This window comes from Monomorium pharaonis, chromosome 8 (genome assembly GCF_013373865.1).
Source record: "Monomorium pharaonis isolate MP-MQ-018 chromosome 8, ASM1337386v2, whole genome shotgun sequence".
Classification (NCBI taxonomy): domain Eukaryota; kingdom Metazoa; phylum Arthropoda; class Insecta; order Hymenoptera; family Formicidae; genus Monomorium; species Monomorium pharaonis.
In genome coordinates, this window is record NC_050474.1 from 11,060,789 (window position 1) to 11,074,422 (window position 13,634).

The 13,634-nt window shown below is 38.9% G+C and overlaps 1 protein-coding gene and 1 long non-coding RNA gene across 2 annotated transcripts in view; both read left to right on the top strand.

The window, feature by feature from the left end:
- Nucleotides 1–13,634, top strand: part of LOC105831307 (monocarboxylate transporter 10) — a 325,574-nt gene that overhangs the window by 233,540 nt on the left and 78,400 nt on the right. The window lies entirely within an intron of this gene.
- Nucleotides 2,295–12,380, top strand: LOC118647102. Its single transcript, XR_004964407.1, has 2 exons — nucleotides 2,295–7,772; nucleotides 10,834–12,380. It is a non-coding gene; the product is annotated as an uncharacterized LOC118647102 (long non-coding RNA).

Consider the following 13,634-nt stretch of genomic DNA (forward strand, 5'->3'; position numbering starts at 1 on the left):
TTGATACTATTCGGACTTGTAACATTTTCGGGTGTGAATAATTTTGCACGCCTGGACTTGGAATATTTTATGCTTTTCACAGTTGAAAAGTTTTACATGAATCGACGTGGCAATTCCCACTCCCAACCGTATTAATTTTATTTTTGCATTAGGTAATAGTTCTACAGAGCGCAAACTGTGGCTCAATTGCGAGTGGATATCACTAACTGTAAAGGCGCGAGTTCCTTAAGAATTATTTAGTCATAAATAGTTCTTAGAATACATTCATAGAATACATTATTTCGTTCTCGAACAATTTTTTTATTAACCTTCCTCGCGAATTTATTTTGTCAGAGGAGAGAAGAACACTTCTTGCATCTTCAGAGTGCGTGCATTCTCGCGAATCTCCTATTAGTGCAGTCAAGCCCCGTTACCCCCGAACGAGCGTTACCAAGCGTTTCCTCGGAGTTATCGGGCAGTAGCATTCTCTCCCCCCCCCTCTCTCTCTTTCTCTTCTCATCCTGGATGCCCGTCTTTGTTGGTGTCCTTCAGGGCTTCGTCCTTGGGCCCCTTCTCTTCGCTGTTTATATTAATGATCTGCGACATTCTCTGGGTCACTCCAAATACATCCTCTATGCATACAATCTGCAGATTTATGCCCAGTTCTCTTTTAACAACCTCGAATCTGTTTTGGGGGGGGGGGGATTAAAAAGGACATCATCGCTGTCGAGCGCTGGGCGGCCAATAATCATCTTTCGTTAAATGCCAACAAAACTAAAGCTATGCTCCTTGGCAGCGCGAAATATTTAAACAAAATAACTTCCACCCGCCGCGTCGAGCTCATACTCAATGGTTCGACTTCGCCTGCCATGTAGTCGACCTAGGAGTTGCGTTGACCAGCACACTAAGCTGGTTGGAGCAAGTCAGACAAGTTAATAGCATCCTCTGGCGACTTAAATACTTTAAAAACTGTCTTGCTGCTCCGCTCCGCGCTCGGCTGGTATCCTCTCTGATCTTTCCCTTCTTCGACTACTGCGCCGCGGTCTTTACGGATCTCACGGGCCAGCAGAGGCTCAGGCTCTGAGGAAGTTCATGAACTCTTGCGTGCGTTTCATTTTCAGTCTGCGTAGAGACGGTCGCGTCTCACCCTACTATCATCAATTGAAGTGGCTGTCCTCAGATGACCGAAGAAACTACTTAACCTATTACCTCTTCTATACAATCATCCAATCCAGCATCCCTTCCTACCTCGTTTCGTCCCTACGTGTCTTCCCGCTCCTTCTTACGCTCCTCCCCCGATCTTGTCGGTCCCTCTTGCGGAACCTCTACCTACCCAGTGAACACATTTTATAGCGGCAATATAACATGGAAGTTACATGTAATTTAACATTGTTATTCTTGTGATATGTAGGTGCTATATGACATGGAAATAACCTGTTACGTAATATTTGTTATACGCAAGTGATCTAGCTGTTATACATCGTTTTGGCGTTACAGATATTCAACAAAAATTGTATAATCGTAACATAACACGTTTGTATCAATGTTATTACGGAACGATGCGTCGTAGTTGACTCAGAAATTAGACATTATAACATCCTGAATGACAGATCTATTTAATAATAAAAAAAATTATTATAAAGATAATGTTTTCAAAAATAACGGTTTGTCTACAATTACTGCGCACAAAAAATGCACAAAATCTAAATTTATCATGTGCTGAACAAAAACAGAATAATAAATGTATACTATTCAATTTTTCTTAGAATTATGATCTATATAGTTAATCATCTAATTAATCATTTGAACGCTTCAAAGATTAGTGCTAAATAGATCGCAATTTCCATCAAATTATTAAGGTTAGGGAAAAAGATAAATTTAACAATGAAATTAATAAGTAAATAAATTAATGCTATTTATTTTTAATGTTTTGCAAAATTTAATTGCTTTTATAAAAAATAATATAGTCGCGTCAGTTTACATATAGGTATATGTAGACAATAACAAGTACCCATATCGATGAGTCAAATTGGCGTAGCAGGTAGAGTACAAGATTCGTAATCCTAAGGTTCAAACCCCGGGTTCAAACCTAGCAGCGGCAAGTAAGAATAAAATAAAAAATAACATAATTTAAATTTAATTAATTAATAAAAATTTATCCCAAATTTAGTATGTGCTGTTGATAAAAATAATTTAAAAAAAATGAAATTTTTATTTTATTTTATTTTTCTTTGTAACTGTTGTGTGACGGTTAGATAACATGTAATTATAACATGTTATATTGCTGAGTCGGAAATTGTAACTTACATATAAGTTACGTGTAATTTCAGAGTAACGTAACCTGTTATATTTGGTTACATTGCTGTTACACTGCTGCTATATTACTGTGTTCACTGGGTACCAACACTTCTTTCTCTGCACTTGTATCCTTCTCTGGAACTCGCTTCCTCCTAGCATCAAAGAATCCGGCACGCTGCACTCCTTCAAACGCGAACTCTTTGGTCATCTGTGGCAGCGCTCAATGAATCAGCATCCCTAGGCACACGCGCCTTCTCCGCTATCACCCTCGTGAATGCGCGGTTGCGTACGCATTCTGTGCGTAACCAGTACTGGCAAGGCGTTTTCTCTCATATTTCGCTCATTTGTGGTACTCAGTGTCAAATCTCACAACTCGCTCTCTTCCTCTGCTGAATGTTACGCGTTGCCGCGATGATTATTCCCTTCGTTTGCTTTTATTACTTATCCATCCGTTTCTCGTCCCGATTCGCGTGTGTTTTTCTTAACTGCGTCAGCTTGTACTTTTTCATGTTTTCGTGTTATTCTCTATACTTTATTGTTTTTATTGTTTATATTATTTATATTGCATATTTCATAATCTTTTACTGCTTCCGCCGCTGTCTCATCCGCCTTCTGTTTATCTATATAAAATGCTTAGTCTCCATATCTTATGTATTATCTATCGCTTTGTACATTCTTAGAGGGCTTGCCCTAGAATGATCAATAAACGCCTCCCCCCCCCCTCTCTCTCTCTCTCTCTCTCTCTCTCTCTCTCTCTCTCTCACTCTGGTCCGGGAACGTCTCATGACCTTGGTCCACCGGACGCTAGAACTTGCTCTCTTACGGTGACCTTGGCTTTAGCTGCTGTTAGAGACGTTGTTATTTCTAAAAAGCGTGCGCGACGTGTCCTAACGCAGAGAAAGATTTGCGGTGTCGAGTCTGAACGGAGAATCCTTGTAAATGAACTACTGCCTAAAGATATTTACGAGCTTTTGCAACTTACCAGGCGTGTAGCTAAAGAGCGATCTTATAAATACGTTTGGGCGAGGGATGGCTGCATAAATGTGAGGCGCTCAGATGGTGAACCAGTCATCCAGATCTCTTCCAACGCTGATTTGGATAAACTTGTATGACATGCTCCTTCTGTCCGCCCGTCAACCTCTGGCTCACCTCCTATCTTATCTTCAGGATTGGCTTCTTTTTGCATTGCTCAATTTAATGCTAATTCCCTGCAAAGGCATATTGACTTTATCCGACTTCACTTCTATTCCACCTTCTATCACGTAATTTCAGTATCCGAGACTTGGCTACACGCGGGCATTTCTGACAATCTTGTCGCTCTTGATGATTACTTTCTGATCCGGAATGACCGCGTTGGTCGAATCGGTGGCGGTGTCGCTTGCTTTGTTCACAAATCATTGAAAGCCACAGTTGTAGCTGTATCTAGGGGAGTTCATGTCAATGACCCGGAATACCTGATCATCGACATTCGAATGCCATATAACGAGTCATTACTCTTTGGCTCTGTCTATAGAAGATCTAAGGGCTTACTCCTTCATAACTTCATCGATGAGCTATCTAGGTTATCCCACCTGTATAAGAATGTTGTCATAGGTGGTGATCTGAACTGCAATCTTTCCACCAACAACTTTGAAGCTAATCACCTCCGTGAACTTATGTCAAGTCTCTCACTCCATAGACTATTCTCTGAGGCCACTTACCATACTGCCACATCCGATTCGGTTCTTGATGTCCTTATTGTAGATGATTAAGATAAGGTCTCATCTTTCTCGAAGTCTGATTGTCCATTCATCGCTGGGCATGATCTTTTGAGCCTCTCGCTTGCGTTAGATTTCGTCAGTAGCCCTGAACGCACTATGTTGCGTTGCAGTTATAGAGGTATTGTAGCGGCGGATTTTTGCGATTTTCTTACCACGAATATGACTAATGCTTAGTTTCAATTCGATCTCCTGCTTAATGACACAGATGCTCAATTACCCTGTGCCTTGTTGTCCAGCATTCTCTAGGGTGCTCTTAATGCTTTTGCGCCAGCTTGAACTTTCGCAATCAGGAGGCCCCCTGCAAGATGGCTTTCCGACGATCTCAAAACTCGTCTGCGCGATCGGAATTTAATATATAAACAGGCGAAGCGTTCGAACAGTCTACTTGGTTTTGCTAGGTATCGACTCTTGCGCAATCAACTTAATACTGATATCAAACGTGCCAAAAGTGAATTTCTTTTAGGTTTACTTGAAGGTGTCACCGATCCAACTAAACTATGGAGGGAGCTTGCGCGTCTCAGGCTTGTTAAATCCACTTTTGCATCGCCTCTCCAATTTTTCACATCTGATCAGTTGAATTCATATTATGCTTCAGTGTCTTGCGCTTCGCCGCTGCGTTATGAAGACTTTTGTTCTTTGCTCTTCAATTTTACTTGTCCTCGTGATCCTTCTAAGTTTGTCATTTCTCAAGTCCTGCCTCGTACTATCCTTAAGTTCATTAAGTCGGGACCCCTTCACTCTTATGCTTCGGGAATTGATGGCATTCCTCTCTATATTTTGCGTATGGCACGGCCTCACATCTCTCAGTGGATCGTTGCATTATTCAACCACTCTTTGAAGTCTGGGTCGTTTCCATCTAGCTGGAAATGTGCGTTTATTCGCCCACTCGCAAAGATCCGTGCTCCTTCATCTCCAGCTGATACTCGACCTATTGCCAACTTACCTAAGCTTTCCAAAATTCTGGAGAGAATAGTTGCTGAACAGATTAATGAGTATGTATGTGTGCACAATCTGTTAGATCCTTATCAGTCTGCTTATAGGTCAAATCATTGTACTCAGTCTGCTCTCCTACGTATTGGCGACGACATTAAGCGAGGGATAAAGAATGGACTTATTACAATTATGATCTTATTTGATTTCAGCAAGGCATTTGACACAGTCTCTCATCTTCGCTTATGAAACTTAGGAAGCTAGGCTTTTCTGATCGTGTGCTTACTTGGTTCTTCTCGTACTTAACGGGTCGTTCGCAGACTGTGATTGATGATGTTGGCAATAGTTCTGGATGGATTTCGACGGCCCTGGATGTCCCGCAAGGCTCAGTGTTGGGACCGCTTTTGTTCATGCTCTTTTTAAATGACATAGGAAAAGTTTTATCATTTTCCAACTACATGCTTTTTGCAGATGACCTACAAATCTATTACTCTTGTTCGCCCGCCGTCGTCCTCAGAGGTATTGAATCCATCTCCGTAGATGCATGTGCCATCTCTGACTATGCCAAACAAAATGATCTAAAGCTCAATCTCACCAAAACTAAAGCTATTATCTTTGCCAGCCAATCCCACGTCATCAATATCGACTTCACTTTCTTACCACCAGTCATTGTTGACTCGATGCCATTACCTTATGTGAATGAAGTGAGAAACTTGGGCGTTATCTTTACGTCTAACTTTTCATGGAAGAAGCATGTCCTACATGTCTCGAGGTGCGTTCATCATTCCTTACACAAGCTTAAATTTAACAAAAACTCACTCCCGACCAAACTACGCATCAAACTAGTTTGTTATATGCGAGCGTCTTGAGGCAGGATAGGCGCGCGTGATTTGCGAAAAGCGGAGCGGATGGTCGTGCGGGATGGAGCGGGGGAAACCGACGGAAGAAATTTCGTTGGCCTGACTAGTCATCGTCGGAGAGACGAGACGAACGGGTGAAACGCAAGAGAGCGCAGCGCTGCTGGGAAAGCCGAGGCCAGCAGACGGAAAATCAACTCCCGGCTAAGATCGAAACGACGTGCACGCTGGAGACGGCGACGTGTGAGCGAGGGTCTCTGAATCGCCTCACGAACTGCAGGACCCTATCGTGAAAAGCGGAGGGCGGCGAATGCCGTCGGGAAGCACCGGAGGAAGCCGGTGGAAAATTCTGTTTTTCGCGAGGAACCCGTAGAGCCTCCGGGACTACAGGGCGCATGACCCTGCGGCCTCAGAACCGCGCGCCCCGTCGTGATTGAGACCACGCGATGCGCGAGGATCAACGCGCAGCCCCTAATGGGGGGTCGTGGTGTCGATGACGGATCGTTTGCGATCCCCCGTTTTGCATGCGTACGTAGGGGTTATATTTGGCGGACCTAGCCCGAAATTTTATCGTTGTTGGCGAAGCAACCGTGTCGGAAGAACCTCCCTTAGACTGTGACCTGGTAACGGAGGAGAGGACAAACTAGAAGGAGCGTTATCAGAGATGTGGCCCGTACTTTGCGACGATAATGTGAAGCCACCGGCGAGCCACCTCGTTCTTGTTCTGCATCCGACGCAGATTAGTGTTCGTGTTGCATCAGCCGCGGGGCGGCCTTGCGATTGTAGGTTTATCGTCGGATTCAAGCGAGAGGGGCTGTATCACGTCGGATATCATGGTTAAGGAGGAGAGCGGATCGCGTTGGTGATTTCCCCAGGAAGTTAGCACTGTGTGCGTCTCGCTCGTGCAAGTCGTGTTGCGCCGCGTGGGAAAAGTAGTCCTCGCGGATATCGTTCGCGAGTGTCGCGTCGCGCGAGAAGTTTTCGTGTCAAGATCGGGAAGGTCAAACAGCATGAGTCGACTATCGTGGAACGCATGGTCTTGTTACGGCCAACACCCTCGCGAATTCGCGTCCGCGATGCCGGGATTGTTGGCATGCCTCGATTATCCGGAATAAAAGTACCGGATCTTTCGTGCGTGATTGGCCGTAATCGCGTGCTACGGAATTATCGGAATCCAAGTTCGGTCATTTGCACGGGTGAATTTCGCCTTATAAATTCTTCGATTTAGCATCTCCATTTGCTGTTTTAATAAATTCTTGTTACTTGTTATGCACTGTATCACTAAAATTATTTGGTTCCTTGTCATGTTCTGCGCTATCTTGGTCGCATGCGCCCCTATCATCAACCCTGCTCCTCTGCCGTTTGGACGAGCTAGCCGTCTTTTACGTATGGATTGAGGCTCTTGGTGAGTTTTGCGAATTGACGTGCCGTCGATCACGTCTGGCGCCCAACCCGGTCGTTTATGCGCGGCCGAAATTCACGCCCGGAATATTAGGCATACGGGCCGTCTTGGCCTTCATCGTTTTTGTCGTTGTTTTTGATTGCGGCTTTCCTGCGCGGAGGAAAAAATCGTGACATATATATTCGTATATATTGCACAATTACACTTTTAAAGATTAGAGAGGCAATGAAAATAAAAGGTCGAAGCAGTCAAAGTCAGTTAAGTAGAAAAATGGATTATGTTTATTGATGTTTATTCGCGCTCTTCTTTCAAATACTGCATTCTAAACAGTGACTACCATATAAATTACTAAAAATTCCTAGAGAACAAGCTCCATTTAGAAGGAAACCTTAAGATCTCATTATAAAACAAGGAGGTCTTGATAACATAAGGAATCGTCCAATAAGGCTTCTTCAGTCTTTAAGATAAGGATTATTTATAAATACGGGTGTTATTCAATACAAAAAATGAAAATTTTATGTAACTTATCTGATTATACAACGCATAGTGTTATACTAACAAGGGAACCTCGCGAACCCGAAAATTCTGATTTTAATGAAACTTGGCATAAATGTAGAAGGGGTAAATACATGAATTTAGAAATTAAAAGTTGGTGCTTATAAACGGTTTAAAGGGTTGAAACCACCCTTCAAAAATGTTGAGTTTTTGTCTTTTCTCGATATATCTCGTAAACTAAACAAAGTATTAAAAAATGTTTCATACAAAAGTTTTACAGTATAAATACCTCTATTTAACTATGTTATTTATTTTTTCAAAAAATTTTTTTTTTAAAACAAATTTTTTTTCTTTAAAAAAATTTTTTTTTGAAAAAAATAAATAGCATAGTTAAATAGAGGTATTTATGCCGTAAAACTTTTGTATGAAACATTTTTTTATATTTTGTTTAGTTTACGAGATATATCCAGAAAAGGCAAAAACTCAAAATTTTTGAAGGGTAGTTTCAACCCTTTAAACCGTTTATAAGCACCAACTTTTAATTTCTAAATTCATGTATTCACCCCCTCTACATTTATGCCAAGTTTCATTAAAATCAGAAAATTTTTTGTTTGGTCTTATAAACGGTTTGAAGGAGTGAAATTATCCTTTAAAGGTTGAGATATTTTTACCTTTTCTCGTTATATCTCATAAACTAAACAAAATATAAAAAAATGTTTTATACAAAAGTTTTACAGCTTAAATACCTTCATTTAACTACGCTGTTCATTTTTCAAAAAAAAAATTTTTTTTAAATTAAAATAAATTTTCAATAAAATTGACTTTTATGTATATAGCATTTATAAAATAATTATACTATCTTATACTACGTTCTATTTATATCATCTATGTGTATATTATGTATATTATATATTATCTATGTTATAATACTACATTTATATTATCTGCATCCTTATATGTATTAGTTTTCATCTAACAGTTGCGCAATATTAGAGTAGTCACGTTGCTTTTACACAGTTCATTCTGTCTACGTCACATATTTCACATTCAAGTTTTATATTCGTCATATCACGGTATATATCAAATATGAAATGGAAATCACGTATTAAAGTTTGATATCTTTATTAATGATGTTACGCGTCATTTTCACATCTGTATCAAGTCTAACGTGTGCTTGATCAGTACATCAGTATCACATCTAACGTGTGCTTGATTTTTCTGTTAGATTATTTAATTAAGCGAAGCATAATGTTACACGTAAATGTTGCAAATGTTCTTAATATGTTAATTATTTTATTTTAAATTATACATATTCCACCTATAAATGAAAGAGAAATACAATTACGTGATGCGATAGAGGATATTATAACAAATGATATTATAACAGTGAATGTGACTTATCATTTGATGTACACACTGATACTGCTTTAGAATTTTAAAATTATTGGAAAGTGGATTTACCTGACATAGAATATGTAACAAATGATGAGGAAGAATTTTTTTTTAATGATAATTGTGGTAGGGACTTCACCTTTCTGAAGCGACGTTGCACTCCTAAAAGAGAGTGCCTTTTATCACTTCTCCAATATTCGACGGCTTTCTTTTTATAGCTACTATTTAAAATTTCGTCTTCTGGTTCACAATTATATTCATTATCAGATTCATAATCAACATTATCATTTTCTACAAATTCTTCCACCTTATCTGTTACATATTCTATGTCAGGTAAATCCACTTCCAAATAATTTTGAAATTTTAAAGCAAAATGAGTGTGTACATCAAATGATAAGTCATTCACTGCATTTGTTATAATATCCTTTATCACATCACGTAATTGTATTTCTCTTTCATTTATAGGCGTTGGTGGAATATGTGTAATTTGAAATAAAATAATTAACATATTAAGAACATTCGCAACATTTATGTGTAACATTATGCTTCGCTTAATTAAAAACAATCTAACAAGAAAAATCAAGCACATGTTAGATGTGATACTGATGTACTGATCAAACACACGTTAGACTTGACACTGATGTGAAAATGACGCGTAACACCATTAATAAAGATGCCAAACTTTTATTAATACGTGATTTCATATACGATACATACCGTGACATGACGAATATAAAACTTGAATGTGAAATTTGTGACGCAGAGAGAATGAACACTGTGTGAAAGCAACGTGACTACTAATATTGCGCAACTGTTAGATAAAAACTAATACATACAAGGATGCAGATAATATAAATGTATAGTATTATAACGTAGATAATATATAACATATATAATATACACATAAATGATATAAATAAAACGTAGTATAAGATAGTATAATTACTTTATAAATGCTATATACATAAAAGTCCATTTTTATTGAAAATTTATCTTAATTAAAAAAAAATTTTTGTTCGAAAAATAAACAGCGTAGTTAAATGAAGGTATTCATGCTGTAAAACTTTTGTATAAAACATTTTTTTATATTTTGTTTAGTTTACGAGATATATCAAGAAAAGGTAAAAATATCTCATCCTTTGAAGGGTAGTTTCACTCCTTCAAACCGTTTATAAGACCAAACAGAAAATTTTCTGATTTTAATGAAACTTGGCATAAATGTAGAGGGGGTAAATACATTAATTTAGAAATGTTTTATTTTGGTTCAAAAACGGTTTGAAGGGGTGAAAGCACGCTTCAAAGTTGAGACATTTTTGCATTTTCTCGATATATCTCGTAAACTAAACAAAATATTAAAAAATATTTCATACAAAAGTTTTACGGCATGAATACCTCTATTCAACTATCATATTTATTTTTTCCCAAAAAATTTTTTTTAAAGAAAAAAAAATTTGTTTTTGAAAAAAAATTTTTTTTTTAAATAAATAACATAGTTAAATAGAGGTATTTATACTGTAAAACTTTTGTATGAAACATTTTTTAATATTTTGTTTAGTTTACGAGATATATCCAGAAAAGGCAAAAACTCAAAATTTTTGAAGGGTGGTTTCAACCCTTTAAACCGTTTATAAGCACCAACTTTTAATTTCTAAATTCATGTATTCACCCCCTCTACATTTATGCCAAGTTTCATTAAAATCAGAATTTTCGGGTTCGCGAGGTTCCCTTGTAAGTTTCAAATTAGCACAGTCGTATTTCCGTCCACAATGTAATCCACGATGTAATATGCAAATTATGCATAAAACTAAAAATAAAACTAACTCGCCACTAACCTCGCGCACGTCATCATGTCACTAACCTCGCCACTAACCTCATATCATCGCCGTGAAACTCACCGCGAATTAACCTAACGCACGGTCACGCGAACTCGACCGCCAATTAAAATACGTAACCTCTCGTGTCCGTGTCAATTTGTGTGAAGTCACCTATCGCGCGAAAAGCAACAGTACAAACTCCTACTATTCGTCCTGAGCGCCGGACGATGACGACGATGACGACATAACGATGTTTCTTAACTAGATTTACTTTTGAGCGAAAAACTTTAAACGCGATATCTCCGCTCGTAAATCACGTAGCGAAAAAATAAAAAAACTTTTATTATATAAATCGGATGCAAGCTATCCATTAAACTGATTTAGAAATCAATGGATTCAGTCGTTACTGAGAGTCAATAATCTACGAAATCTCACAAACAGCGTCTCGCATAAAAGAGGCAGCGGTGGTGCCTCGCTGCGCGTACACTTGGCGCGAGGCACTACCATGAATCTTGATATCTAAAGATTTATCTTTAGATATAGATAATAATACATTAAGTTTGGCATCTAATTTTTAAAAAATAATGTATATTTAATAAATAAAACGATATGAATAGTATTAAATAACGTATTTAAATAACGCCAGCTGGCGCACCTCCTGCAACCCTTTGCCGCCGAGCGCGTCAACTGCGCTCGGCTTATCTCAGCCAAAACTAGGCGTGTTCGTCGCAGGCTCGATGGATGGCGTCTTGGTTAATGGAATGAGACGGTTTTTGCTGCCTTGTGGTCGCGGCGAGCGGCGCGCGAAGTTTCGCTCGAATTTAATGCACTTTGCTTTCGATATATTTTGCTCGCAATAGCATACAGCGGGTTTTCGTCCGTGAGAAAATCACTCGAAATTCTATTACGCAATAAACGCACTCGAGATTTGCAAAGATACGCGATGTCGATTTAACTTGTGACATGCGCGGAAACGGCGGTCTGTTCACAACTTTCGAAAGCCGACTGACTGCCGAGACACGGCATCCTGAGCTCACCATGCCGTCGCTCTTCGCAGGACAGTCCGATTACACGTGTCCTACCAATTATTTGAAGAATAGATCATGTTGCTGCCACGCGCGAGCCAGCCGACGGAATTCTCGCTCGAGCCTGGCAATCGAAAATAAGACTGACCTTTCCAGCTTGCTCTCGGACACACTTTTTATGTTTTACTCTATTCATTTCACTTTTTCACCAAGTAACAATTTACAGAAATTAGTTATGCCACTAGGTTTTCATTTTTCCGTCAGTACATTTGATGGTGGAAAAGTTTTCACGTGAAAAGTTTCATGTTTCTACATTTCGTTGAGGTACACGAGTTTACGTGAAACTTTTCATTTTTCATCCTAAGGAAAAAGTTACACAATTGATGTTTAGAATAAAATACTAAATTAAATTAACCATGTGAAAAAAATGAAAATCAGAAATTAATAAAATTAACGTTTTTTATATAGATGCAATTTATTATAATAATGGAAAAATTTTTATGCACGACATATATTATACGATATCAAAAACAACCCTATTATTAACTAACAAATTTCATTATCCTATAAAAAATTATTATAGGTATATAGAGTGTCCCATTGAATCATTCTTATTTTATAGAATGAAAGAGGGTGAAATTTTTAACTAAAAATTTCTTTACCAGTTTTGACTCAGATTATTATTTACTAAATTATTAATATATAAAATTGATCAATCAGATGGCGCGCGGCCGAAGTATGCAGAAGCGTAGCGTGCCACGGGCTCCACGAGCTCCACGGGCGGGAGTGGCTCACTTGGACACAGTACAATTGGACATAGTGTAGATGGACACGTTGCAAATGAACACGGTTCAAATAGACACTGTTTATTTGGACACAGGAATTTTGTACACCGTAAAGTTGTACATCGCAAAGTTGTACACCGCAAAGTTGTACACCGTAAAGTTGTACACCGTACATTTCTATACTTTTCTGTTTAGTGCACTCCTACTGACTACGGGGTGAGTGCGGGAGGAGGCCAAAGGCATCGCTTGCACCCTGTGCGTGCGTGCGTGCGTGCGTGCGTGCGTGCGTGCGTGCGTGCGTGCGTGCGTGCGTGCGTGTGTGTGTGTGTGTGGCCACGGTTGCGATGTAGAAATGTACGGTGTACAACTTTACGGTGTACAACTTTGCGATGTACAACTTTACATTGTACAACTTGCCGACGTGCAACTTTACGATGTAGAAATGTACAGTGTACATTATTTTGTGTCCATTTGTACTGTGTCCAATTGTACTTGTCCAAGTGAAGGACACTTCCACGGACTCAACGCGCTTATTACACATTTCTTTATTTAAAACTTTATTTTAATTTTGATAAAAATGCCGAAAAGGGGACCTAGCCCTAATGACCTTGACCTTAACATATGTTATTAAAATTATGACCCTGAATAATGTATAAAAGGTTTTAGTCGTCGCTTTTTTGTGTTTATAATTTCCTTATTAGAACAATAAGTTTTATTACATAAAACAATTTTTTATACAGAACAGGATCTATCGTTACCTGGTATTACATGAGTATGCACCTTTCCACACGAAACGAGCGAAGTCTACACACACCTCCCCTTACTTACAGAGCGAAACGACGTCCACGCGACTGTACCACATGGGTTTGCAAATTTCCACGCCAAACAAGATCCACG